This window comes from Pholcus phalangioides, unplaced genomic scaffold (assembly GCF_987345545.1).
Source record: "Pholcus phalangioides strain wild (caught in Gottingen) unplaced genomic scaffold, Ppha-v1.0 ptg000015l_1, whole genome shotgun sequence".
NCBI lineage: Eukaryota > Metazoa > Arthropoda > Arachnida > Araneae > Pholcidae > Pholcus > Pholcus phalangioides.
The window spans coordinates 524,625-537,951 of record NW_028301608.1 but is presented as its reverse complement, the minus strand read 5'-3'; positions in this window follow the sequence as shown (position 1 = coordinate 537,951).

The following is a 13,327-nucleotide window of genomic DNA, read 5'->3' as shown; positions in this document are numbered from 1 at the left end:
ATCAAGGGAATCGCAACGACAACAAAAATAACAAAAAACAATGCAATTAAATTTTATTTTAAAAAATATGACTCAATTATGACTCTTCCTTAAAGCAGATCCATGAAGCTACAAGAAATTAAAAAAGTAAACGTTGCAGTTGAAATTGGGTAAGTTATATATACATTAAAAATATTCATTTGTTGTTATAAGGATGTAAGCTTTCTGGAAAATGATTTTCAAATTCAAATTTCGAACACAACGAGGAAAAATCAACAAAACCCGATGGTTTCACTGCAAATTAAATCAATATACCAAGAAAACATCTTAACATGATTCTAAGCTACAAGAACCTATTATCTTTAGAAAATACAGTAAAACTTCGATTAACCGTCATCGTCCGGACCAAGGCTGCGATGTCCGGATAACCAAATAGACAGATAATAGAAATCTCTTAATACATATGTACAGTAATGTGATTTCACTTCGGGCTTGGGGCTAAAATGAAAATGATATCCTTTAAACGTGAATAATACATACATATTGTATTTAATTTTACACACATACAAAACGATCAATATAAACTTCAATATAAGGTCACCCCCAGGCAGTGGTCATATTGAAAATAGCGTCCTTAATATTGCATCTCTTCCAAAATTCTTTGACAGTCCCCTGGGTAGGTGGAGTTTTATTCGCTGAGGGAAAGAGGGAAAGAGCCATGTTATTTTGCCATTATCACTTATGAGTTCATAAGAGGGGTGTGTCGGGGCATTGTCCATTAAATTTTTGACAACACATGATTTCTTGGATTTAACAATTATAACAATGGTAAATTAAAAATGGTGAAATATTGATGCCACTAAAGCCTTTTTGTTATTTATTGGAGCCTCCTGGAGGAACAGCAGTGAAAAGAAAAGGTACCGAATACCGGTAAAAGCACAAGAGGTAATAAGACTCCAGATGTCAAACCTATTCGAAGAAATGATGACCACAATTTATTCAAAAGCCTACACACTTCGATCTAATGTGAGTGACCATGCAGATTCGACGCGAACACATGGCCAAGAAGCCACGCAGACTTTTTCACCTACAGCAAAACAATGTACTTCTTCTACACTGACATCGGCTAAGACTCAGCAGAAAGGAAAGAGCAAGCCTAAGAGAACAAGACACAACAAATATAACCCGGTCGTGCTAAAGGGTAAGAACTCCATGCTAGACTTTTCCGCCATGACTACCAACTACTCAAATGATGTAGGATCTGTCTCAAATGATGAATTGGCTAGAAAAAGTGAATCCCCGGCTCTCTGTACATCGTCATTAGTTGAACAGGCGACCTCAAAAATTGATGGACCTGCGAATACGGAGATTCCAGATTCCAACGGATACTCCAGTAATCCCTACGGAAAGCAGCGACAGCATCTCTAAGAGAGGCCAGTCCGCTGAAGATCTGATACAACACATCGAGCAACTGAAGGTCATTCAACATCCTGAAATGAATGATGATAATCCTATAATCAACAGTGACAATCGATTCTTTAAACGATCTAGAGATGAAAGTGGCCAATCGATGCCTAAAAAATTTACTTCGTATAGTGATGAACACTATTCATCCGAGAATACATCTGACTGTGAGGCTTATGAGGAATATGAAATAATCGACGGATGGGAGATGCATTGGGAGACGCCACATTCACCAGTGTGCTCACGAAAGCAAGTACTTTCCACGTACGAAACATATGATACCTGCGAAGTGCCAGAACATACATCTCATGACATAAGCAGAGCAGACTCCGAATATGAACTGATTGATAGATGGCCGAAGCAAAAAGAGTCAAAACGATCACCCCGTTTGCAATACCGTGTACGAGGAGTTACGCCTATCAGGTACGCAACATATGATTGTTACAAAGTATCAGAAAATGCATCTTGGGACCCAAGCAAAGCCGATTCAGACTATGAACTCATTGATAGATGGCCGGAACCAAGGCAGTTAGCACGATCACCCCAAGTGCAATACCGAGTTCGAGGACATGTGCCTATGAGGTATGCGAATCGCAAGACCAGAATAGACGAAACTGAACATTCACGAGAATCCGAAGTAGTTAATTCATCCCTACCTTCACACAAAGGGAATCGCCATTACGAGCACAATCTTAAAATACCAACAATAAATCAGCGAACATTTCATAGCAGAGTACATAACGACGACAAAAAACACAACAGCAGACTATGTATAAACTGTTACATGAATAATCTAGCGATGAACTGCAATTTCGAACTGCAGCATAATAAAGAAGATCAAGCATGTCCAAGTAGACAACGGCAAAAGCAGGTTACGGCAATACGGAATGGCAGAACCACCACAATAACCCCTGGAAACATATATTCAAGTTCCCATACATTGCACAGCTCAATGAATGAACGCCAGGGTCTCTGCCACCGGACTTATCCCGTTGCACAGCTCAGAAATCAGTAGGTGTACACGCTGCCAGAGATATCACCACCACGCCAGAAACTGCAAATATCCGTATCCAAGATGTGCGAAATGTGGAAATATTCATAATACAGATGTGTATGCACAACGAAAACAGGCAGATGCATTAACTGCATTGAAAGCAACATGAACAGTTCCATGAGAATAGCAGTAAACCCCAGTGCAACCAGTAATCAATGTCCTACATTTCAAAAGCACACCAGAACGGCAGCTCAATTATCCACAAATCATTTCAGAACATTTAATAAGAGCAGATACTGATCTCCATAAGCCCTAAAAAATGATCGCTGGGAAAAGTACAGATGAACTGAAAATACTGCAAATAAACATTGATAAATGTATAGACGCAACATCAATTTTAGTGAAACAAGCAGAAAAACTCGATATTGATATCATTCTAATACAAGAACCATGGATTAGGAAAGGAAAACTGCATGGTTTTCCCATCAGATTGGCACTTATGGCATTCGCATAACCAAAAAGCAGCTATTATAATACTAAGCAAGAAAATAGAAGGAGCAATCTTTGACATCAAGGAACATACAATAGCTGTGAAGTTGCAATTAAATAATGAACAATTATTATTCATCAGTAGATATTCATCACCTTACGACGGCATAGATCTTACGCTACAGGAGCTCACAGCAGTCATCCGGAAAGCCAAAAAAAAAAAAAAAAAAACTACATTGCAGCAGACTTAAACGGAAGAAACAGATTATGGGGGTATCCAGATACAAACCACAGAGGAATTCGCATAATGAACTTCATTCAGAGCAACAGATTGTATCTACTACACCACAGCAAAGAAGAACCAACATATACTCACTGGAACTCAAAAGGATGGCCGGACATGACTATGACTAATTCCAACGCTCAATAGCAAGGTCAATCGGCACGGAAGTAACATTAAGTTGCCATAAATATATTCATATTCAATTGAGCAATCTTGACATACCCAAGATGAAACAAATCAAATATAGTTCCTCTGTGAGAAGAATAAATAATTTTATGATGAATCTAAAACCTCTAATAGGATCTATAATACAAAACATCACATCATGCATAAATTATCAAGAAATAAAAGAAGCAACAACTGAATTATTCATAAAATTTACTGAAGTGGCAGCAACGACACTCCGAGTGGATAGAACGTCACAACGAACGTGTGCACCATGGTGGAACAGAGATCTGGAAATCCATAGGAAACTGCTAAGAGCTAAAGAGAGACGTTGGAAAAAGTCGCCGGAAGCACAGAAACAGCAAGTGATGGAACCATTTCGGCAAGAGAAAGTGATATATACTAAAGCCATCAGAAAAACAAAGCTCAATTCATGCAAACAGTTTTGTGTGGATATGGCAGATCCATTTGGCAAACCATACAAGGTTGTACTAAATAAACGCAAGCCCACACCTCAGATAGTAACGGGAGCATCCGAAGGTTGCCATTTTAAAGACATTGCCCAACAACAACTGCTCGAGCTTTATCCCGATATAAAAGAAGAGATAATAGGCGAGGAAATACAGCTTACAACAAGAGCTCAAGAAGAAACAGAAATAACAAGAGGAGAGATACAACGAACATTAAATCGAACAAATGACCGAAAGGCATCCGCACTAGACAACATCAGTTATATACTCTTGAAAGCTATCAACAAACAGTTCCCAAATCTTCTATTCCATCTATTCAATCAGTGCGTCAAATATCATTGCTTTCCGGAGCATTTCAAAACAGGAAAAATCCTTCTATTTCTAAAAAAAGACCAAAATCCAACAAATCTATCATCATATCGACCAATAGCTCTATTATCAACAACAGGCAAAATATTTGAAAGAATTTTGGTTCAAAGAATGACATATCATATTAAAAGATTATCCTGGCTGCATGAAAATCAGTATGGATTCCGAAAAGGTAAATCGGCCGAGCATGCTCTGTACGAAAGAAGAAATAGAAAATAGAAGGAAAGAAAGCAAACATGTGGCCGTTATTTCAATAGACATAAAGAGTGTCTTTGACAATCTACGATATGCCTCTACTATAAATAAGCTGCACCAACTTCCGATATCTGAGCAACTTCTGAAAACAGTCGAAGATATACTCCATAATAGAGAAGTAGTAATGATTACAGCTAGAGAAGAGGTAAGGAAACATCAGTACAAAGTCTGTCCCCAAGGCTCATGTTCTGGACCACTCTTATGGAACCTTGTGTTTGACGAAATTCTGAAAGAGCCATGGCCATCAAATGTGAAAGTACAGTCAAACCTCGTTAATGAGTCACTCTTGGACTCTTGGGGAGCAAAAATATGACTTAGTAGGCGGAGTGACTCATTAAACGGAGTAAGCCTTAGCTGTGTCAATTCCTACCTGAGGACAATTGGGACTTCCAAAAAGTGACACGGTAAGCGGAGTGACGTGTTAACCGGGTGACGCACTAACGAGGTTTGACTGTACAGGCATATGCAGACGATATTGTCCTGATAGTCTCATACCACACAGTGAAAGGCACTGCAAAAATAGCGATGGAAGCCTTAGAAAAATTTACGACATGGTTGAGAAAACATTACTTGACAGTCGCAGCAGATAAAACAAGGTTTCTATGGATATCTTCAAAAAAGCTCTTCACCATGAGAATGCTTGGAAAATCTATAAAAAGAACAGATGTATTAAAATACCTCGGCGTGTACATAGATTCTAGACTAACTTGGAATCCACACATAGAATAACAAACCGAAAAAATTAATAAGCTTCTTCTCCAGCTCCAAAACATCGGCGGAGCGAAATGAGGAATCAAATATCGACACCGACAAGTTCTCTATTGGACAATAGCAACACGAATAATGACTTACGCAACACCTATTTGGTGCGCAACCAGGCGCAACCAACTCCATGCAACAGAAATTAGACTCAGCCCAACGTAATTTATTATTATATATCACAGGAGCGTACCACACAACACCAAATAGCGCACTATACGTCATTACAGGTTGTCCGCTTTGGAGCCTATGGATGAATTATGAAGCACAAATGGGTCTATTGTTACGTCTACACTGACCAGCAAACATTGGTGCATTGGCCACTGTGGTGGTCGAGTGGTTATAGTGACGGACTCGCGATGCGAGGATCCGGGTTCGAACCCCACAGTGGTGGTCGGCTGAAGTTGGTTTTCTGTGGTTCCCAACTTCAAGGCGCAAATGCGAGCCGATCTCCCCGTTAAAAAGTCTCGCCACAGAGAGCAACAGTCCTACAACGATAAATCATTCAATCACAACACTTCACTCATAGTTAGAAAAAAACTGGTGGCAGATGGCAGCACTACACATAACAAGCATTACAGAGAAACAAACTTCACGTCAGGTTTCACTACACGTACACACACATTCCCGCATGTACCGATTCGTTGGGGGGTTCCGCGGGGGGTTGTGGGCGGGGTGCATGTGGGGTGTAGCAGTAGTAGGTAGGGCTCGTAGGTAGGGTAAAAAAGGGCTCGGGGATCCATGATGTTCTTAAGTCAGCCACCTTTCTTAAGTCAGCCACCTCGTTGGGCAATTTGCCTGTTGTGGCGTTGTATTTGTATTTGTATTGTATATTGTATAAACTTTGCTCCAGAAGAGTATCAACGACGGGAAAAACAAATAACTACCCACCCATCGGAAGACCTGCATCAACACCAATTATCTATCGGTAATAACCAGAACAAAGAAATAGGAGGCCAAAAAACTCATATATACGCAGATGGCTCGAAAACTATCTCCGGAACAGCATCAGCATATGTAGTAGCGAAAGATCATAAGATCATCGAGTGCTGGAGTAGTAAGCTAGAAAACGACAATAATATCTTTCAAGCTGAATTGCTAGCTAGCGTTATATATGGCAACCACAAAAGCTCAAGAATTCCAACAAGCAACTATAATCTATAGCGATAGCGTTTCAAGTATATATGCAATACAGAACCCGATGACCATGCATGCTATGGCTAGGGATATCCGGCAGATCCTCCACAAGAACCCACAAATTCTCATATCTTGGATTAAAGCGCACGTGGATGAGTGGAACGAAGAAGCAGACGCAATAGCCAAAGCAGCGACAATCAATGGCACACAATTAATTAAAATATTATTACCATCATCTACAGCAAAACAAAAGGCAAGAAAAGAAATAATCTATGGCAAACACGATGGAATGATGTCAAAACTGGAAGAAGTGTCCACAAGTTTCATACAACGCAAAAAATTAAAGCAGGGAACTTGTATCTTTTACAACTAATCACGGACCTTTTCCAAATTACTTTCACCGCTTCAAAAAACGAGAAACAGATCATTGTCTTTTGTGGTGAAATCGGCACTCCCATCCATTACTTGACATCATGTAAATTAACTGCACATCTAAAGCACATGGCTGTGCCCGCTGCTAAAAATGCCACACTCTGGATCAGAGAGATTTTTAAAAACAAAAGTAGAATAAATAAAGTCAAGAAAATAATTAGATGGATAGAAGACAATGAAGACAAAGTGATCCCACAGACGCCATATCAAGCAATAGCACAAGTACAAACTGCGCCACCTCACCGTTCACACAGAAAAAAAAAACAACTGATCAACTATAAAGAAGACTGACTGATAGCGCAAGAACAGTATAATTATCGTGGAAATCAACGATTTAAATTGAGGATCAAATCGATTATGAATTTTATCGGATTTATTATTGATTTCAATATGCAATTTAGGATTTTATATTCGAATTAAGATTTAATATGGAATATAGGATTATATCATCGAAGAGAAATAAAGTAGAGGGCAAAAGCCCATTCACGCGCTCTTCCGAACAGGTGCTCAGAGTATACCACGTGACTTATATAAACAAAGCTGCCATGTTTGGCGGTTATCTTACGCGCTTCGTAATTTGGCGAGTTCGTAATCGCACAGTTCGTCCGCGAGGTTTTTTGCCGGAGTATGCAGAGTATCTTCAGAAAATGGAGGAAAACTATGAAAGACGATTAATTCTAGAATTAATGAAAAGATAATTTCGGAATTAATTGAAAAATATTTTGGATTTAATGAAAATTCTAGAACAAATTGATGAAAATTCAGAATGTCTGAAAGAAATAATTTTAAGTCTACTGGTTTTTAAAATAATTTTTCAGAAGTTAAAATCCTATCCTAATTTACAATAATGTTTTTGTCCTGTAAATATTTTTTCCTTTTTTTGTTACATATGCGATTTCCCCCAATCACAATGTTAAATTATTTTAAGTGGATACTGTTAATTATTTTGTATTGGTTGAAAAGTTGAATGGAAAGTTAAATTAAAACCTTTACAAAGATTAAGTTACATTAAGTAAAACCTCAAGAGTGATATAATAAAGCAAACACAGTGAAGAACACTTTATTAGATATTGTGTGCATGTGGCACCAACTTTTAAATTTCACAAATATAATCATCCGTTCAAAATTCAACTCAAAAATTTTCAAAAGTCAAACATCAAATTGTTTATTCAATAGTTTAGATGATATATGATGCAAATAAACATGATGTATAAACATGTTGCTGCAAATAAACATGATGTATAAACACGTTGCTGCAAATAAACATGATGTATAAACACGTTGCTGCAAATAAACATGATGTATAAACACGTTGCTGCAAATAAACATGATGTATAAACACGTTGCTGCAAATAAACATGATGTATAAACACGTTGCTGCAAATAAACATGATGTATAAACACTATGCTGGGAATACGATGCATAAAAACGATGGGAATAAATATGATGTATAACACGATGGGAATTAATATGATGTATGAAACAATGCTGCGAATAAATAAATGCTTGAAATATGGTTTCATGTTCCATATTATGGCTCCATATTTTTTGGATGTTGCAAAATTACAGCTGGTGCCATCAATAGTCATAGAGACTACTTCCACACCAGTTTCTTCAACAGATTTCAAACATTCATTCATCAGGCTGACCATCTGATACCACTTTTGCATTGCCGATGGGTGTGACAAGCATTTTTTGAATGTCTTCCTCATGAAGTTATAAGCCTTGCTTGAATAAAACTAACGTTAAGGCAAAGGCTCCAAATTCTTGTGGATATTTTTTCATTTTTGAGGTTTCGTAAGTTCTGCTGCTGGACCAGGCAATGAAAACTATAAGAAAGGTGAAAACGACTATCAGTACAAGTACCTAATAAAGGAGAGGTTTATTTTCAACATTTCAGGAATTCAGAGGCCATTCAAGTATTACGTAATCAGATTTTCAGCCATTTTTGACCCCCTCCCCCCCCCCTTGTGAGCAAAAGTCAGCAAAACACTGACCCACCCCCTGTCAGCAAAATTTTCGTCAGCAGCTTAGAATATTTCATATCTTCAAAAAGAGGTGGTTGATGACATAAGCAACCTTCAAACTTCCCTCCCCCATTGTCATCAAAAGTCAGCAAATCCGAACCCCCCCCCCCCACGATGCTGACGTAATACTTGAATGACTCCTTGGTTCTGAAAATGTTTATATGGTACTGAATTATGTGTATACAACATATACAGTTGTATACAATAAAATAGCAAAATGCCAAAAGTCAATTTTCCCAAAAAATTGATTTGTTCGCATTCTGGAGTCTCGCTCATCAAAATTTTGGAAGGTGACAAAATTTTGTCTATCTTTCGATTTATGAGGAACCAACAAAGGCAAATTGCAATAAGTCAAAAAGCCACAGTATCACATTTTTACAAAATATTGTTTACAAATTTGCCCTCATGAAATTTTGAAAAAGTGACATTTTGCCATCAGAGCACAGAAATGAGAATATTGAAAAAAAATTTAACGTGGACAGACATAAAATATAAATGATAAACAAAAAAACTAATTGCACATATACCTTCAATACTTGTATAAATTTCTATAGTGATTTCAGAAATTTTTAATTGTCTCTTTTCATTTATATTTTCAGTCTCGCACGAATAATTACCATGTTTTACAAAGTCGGTAAAAATAATATTCAGGAAAAAAATTTAACGTACGAACTTTTGAGATTTGGATTTCTTTCCATTTCATTGGGCTAATAATTTTTTTTTTGTTTCAAATCTAAAACTTTACTTCTTTGACATTTTCAAGAAAAGTCTACACACAAACAAGATGTGATCTGGCATTTGTGCATTACTCACACCTGAGCTAACTACTGACATGACCATACATACAACAAGATTTGCAAGCACTGTTGACCAAGTTGATTGTCATTGGTTAGTTTATTTACAAAACTAGAGAAGGGAAGTAGGAAATAAAAAAAAATGTCTCAAATATATGCCGTACCTAAATTCTTCACTCTGATAATGAATTTAATTCATTTCAAACCAAAAACTTCGGCTTAAAGAAAGAAAAGTTTAACTCAAGCAGATATTTGAGTCATCAGAGTTCAACTGATAGAAAATTGACTGTAGGTCTATATAGAATAACCTCATGAAAAATGCAACCATACCTCTAACATATTACAAGCAGCATCAGAGATTTTTCCTCATGATTTCCAGCATTTCTTGGAGAGAACTGACTTTTATCTCGAGTGACTTTCTTCTTTTTTTTCCTGCCCAATATTGTAATTTAGCTTATCCTGTGGTTAACTATTTTCACAGCTTCAGTAGCTTATGGACAGGGGACTTCATACCATCAGAACCAAAATCTCCAAGGTAGTATTTCTTTTTGGCAACTGCAAAATATGTTGACAGTAAAATTAGTGACAAGCATCAGTTTCACGTCAATCAACATGAAAACATGAAACAAAGTTTCGTGTTAAGAGAAACATGTCCACGAGTTTTCACATCTGCATTTTGAGATATTTTTCTTATGACAGACTAGAATCAAATTCATCTATGAAAAAATAGTTTAAGCTGGATCATAACAGAAAACTATGTGTTTTGTTACCTGTATTACTAGGCACATTGAATTTTCATCACTTTTTCGCTCCTTTTGTGACTTTCCAACAAGCTTTTTTAACCGGAGAATGAAGCCGGTTTGAATAACATGATTAATTTTATATCTTGTATTAACAAGTGGAGAGCGACATTTATGTCATATATATAGCCATCTGGTGGCTCGTCGTCCATGAGCTATTAGCTGATCGGTTCACCGTCCATTGCACGGTTCCATTCGGCACATATACGCTCTAGCGAAGGAAAATCTCTATCTCCTCTGTAGCTTAGTGGTCAGAGCACTCGTCCGGCAATCGAGGGACCCGGGTTCGACTCCCGGTAGAGGCAGTGATGAGTTTTTTCCTTCCTTAAAAAAAATTAACATCTCAAATAATAAATATCTTCACAACATCCAGTCTTCTGTATATCTTGTATTAACAAGTGGAGAGCGACATTTATGTCATAATATATATTTGAAAACATTAAAATAAAGAACGATTTTACGTACCTGTGAAACGTTATTCGTCTCCCTTCCACACTTTTCTCATCACAAGCGTAAGTATAGCACCATTATTAACAAAAATAACACGCGAGAGCAGACGACGCTTCCAAGAGTCTAGGGTAAACACATAGAAAATGGCCGCGGGAGGGGGGAAGACTGTTTATAAGTCACGTGACCTTTACTGTCTGCACCCGAAAAATAGGGTTTCCCTCACTCTACTGTATTTCTCCTCTAAGGATTATATGCTTGATTTCCGATTGTATACGTAGATTGTGATCTCGCAACTGATTTTATACTTAGATTATGATTTTATAGTTGTTATGAGATTGTAATGTATATTTTGTAATGTATGCTTTTTTATGAATAAATTGCCATAGGTATCCAGTCCGTGAGGACAATGAGCCGATATTGCCATATGGCGATGTGGCCTGGGTATCTTTCGGTTTGAATAGACGACGACGGAAAACAGAAACTGACGGTTAATCGAAGTTTTACTGTAAGCTAAATCTAATATTGAAAGGGTTGAAAATAAAATCTGGAATCGAAAAGAAAAAATACGAGTTAAGGCAGTAAAATTTACAGGTTGAATGGTTGCCGCAGAAATTCCACGAGTCCGCCCTGGAACAAATGAACGGCTTAAAGTTAAAGTGGTGTAAGTCAATAATCTTCATCTAGCGAAAAAGAAGGTTTTACTAGAATTGTTGTCATAGTTTCCATGTTAAAAATTTTGTGATTTCACAATTTAGAGGCAAACAATTGAAGCTGTGACTCGGTGTATTTTTTTCTTTCAAAAGTTTAGCATTTCTAGATTGCATTTCTGGACTTAGAATTGCTGAAAATGTGACTTACATCACTGTAACTTTAACCCGTCCAAATCATGAATAAAGTGAGTCTATTTTTTGTTTATATTTGTTATTATAAGAATGAATCTCGCGTTCAAAATAATTTTTTGTCTCTTTTCAAGCTGTTGAATAGTTTCAATTCATATTTACGTCAAAAGTTATAAATGGATGAAATCTTATAAGTTGGTATTCTGAGACAAAACGACAATTAGAAAAAGTAATTAGTGACCCCAAATTTCCTATGGAAACACAGTTGACATTACCTACTGAAATAAAAATTTTGCTTCAACTCCAATTGCTTTACAATCTTCATTACATCTACTAATAATAATAACAATAACTGACTCACCTGAATACCAAAAAGGCTGCACAAATGAAAGTTTGAGGTCTTTAAATTTTTCGCGATATTGAATCTCGTCGAAAAACCGGCTTATTGGCGATATCCCTTATCAGGAAACTCCCCAAACCTCAGATCGTCTCATTTATATGAAAAAAAAAAAAAATGCCTTGACCACTGCAGTGCCACAGATGACCAATCAAATAAGTTTTACATCACTATACAAATACAAATACAACACCACAACATGCAAAATGCCCAGCGAGGTGGCGGAGAAAAAGATGCCCATAACAAATATGGATGTCATATACACTGCTGGCCACCCAAATTGCAACACCAAGAAAGACAAGAGATATCGCAACAATATTTATTTTGTAGATAACATGTTGACCAAGCATCAAATGATTAAATTTATAGACTTCTGTGAAGTGTGGTTCCAGCCAAAATCAGTAGCCAGAGTAGCCGCCATGGAGATCACCGCTGCCACACGCCTCGGCATTGATTCAAAGAGACTTTGGATGTGTTCTTGGGGTACAGCAGACCAAGCAGCTTCCACGCGTTGCCAAAGTTGATCTGGTGTGGCAGCTGGGGATGTAATCTGGGTCAATCGTTGAGCAACCATGGACCACATGTTTTCTATCGGCGAAAGATCCGGAGAGCGAGCTGGCCAGGGAAGCAATTCAATCTGGCGATTGACGAAGAACCTTTGGGCAATGCGTGTCACGTGTGGTCACGCATTATCCTGTTGAAATATGGCTGTGGGCAAGCCCTGAAGGTAAGGAAGGACAACTGGCTCCAACACCTCGGAGATGTAGCGCTGGCTTTTTAAAGTACAGGCAATGCGTACTAGAGGAGTGCGAGAGTGATATCCAATACCGCCCCATACCATAATACCCGGTGCAGGACCAGTGTGGCGGTGCATAACGCAGCTGTTCAGCATCCTCTTTCCACGGTGTCTCCAGACTCGAATCCGACCATCGTCGTGTTGCAGACAGAAGCATGACTCGTCAGTAAAGACAATTTCATTCCATTGTGCCGTCCACATCCTTCTTTCATCGCACCATTGGCGGCGGAGACGTCTGTGGTTCTGCGTCAAGGGTAGACGAAGCAATGGACGTCTTGCGGACAGACCACTCTGCTGTAAACGGCGTCGAATGGTACGCGCAGACACTGGATGATGCGGTACAGACTGAATGTGCTGTGCTATGGTTCGTGATGTGGCTGAGCGATCCGTCACTGCCATACGCACAATACGCCTGTCATCACGTGAA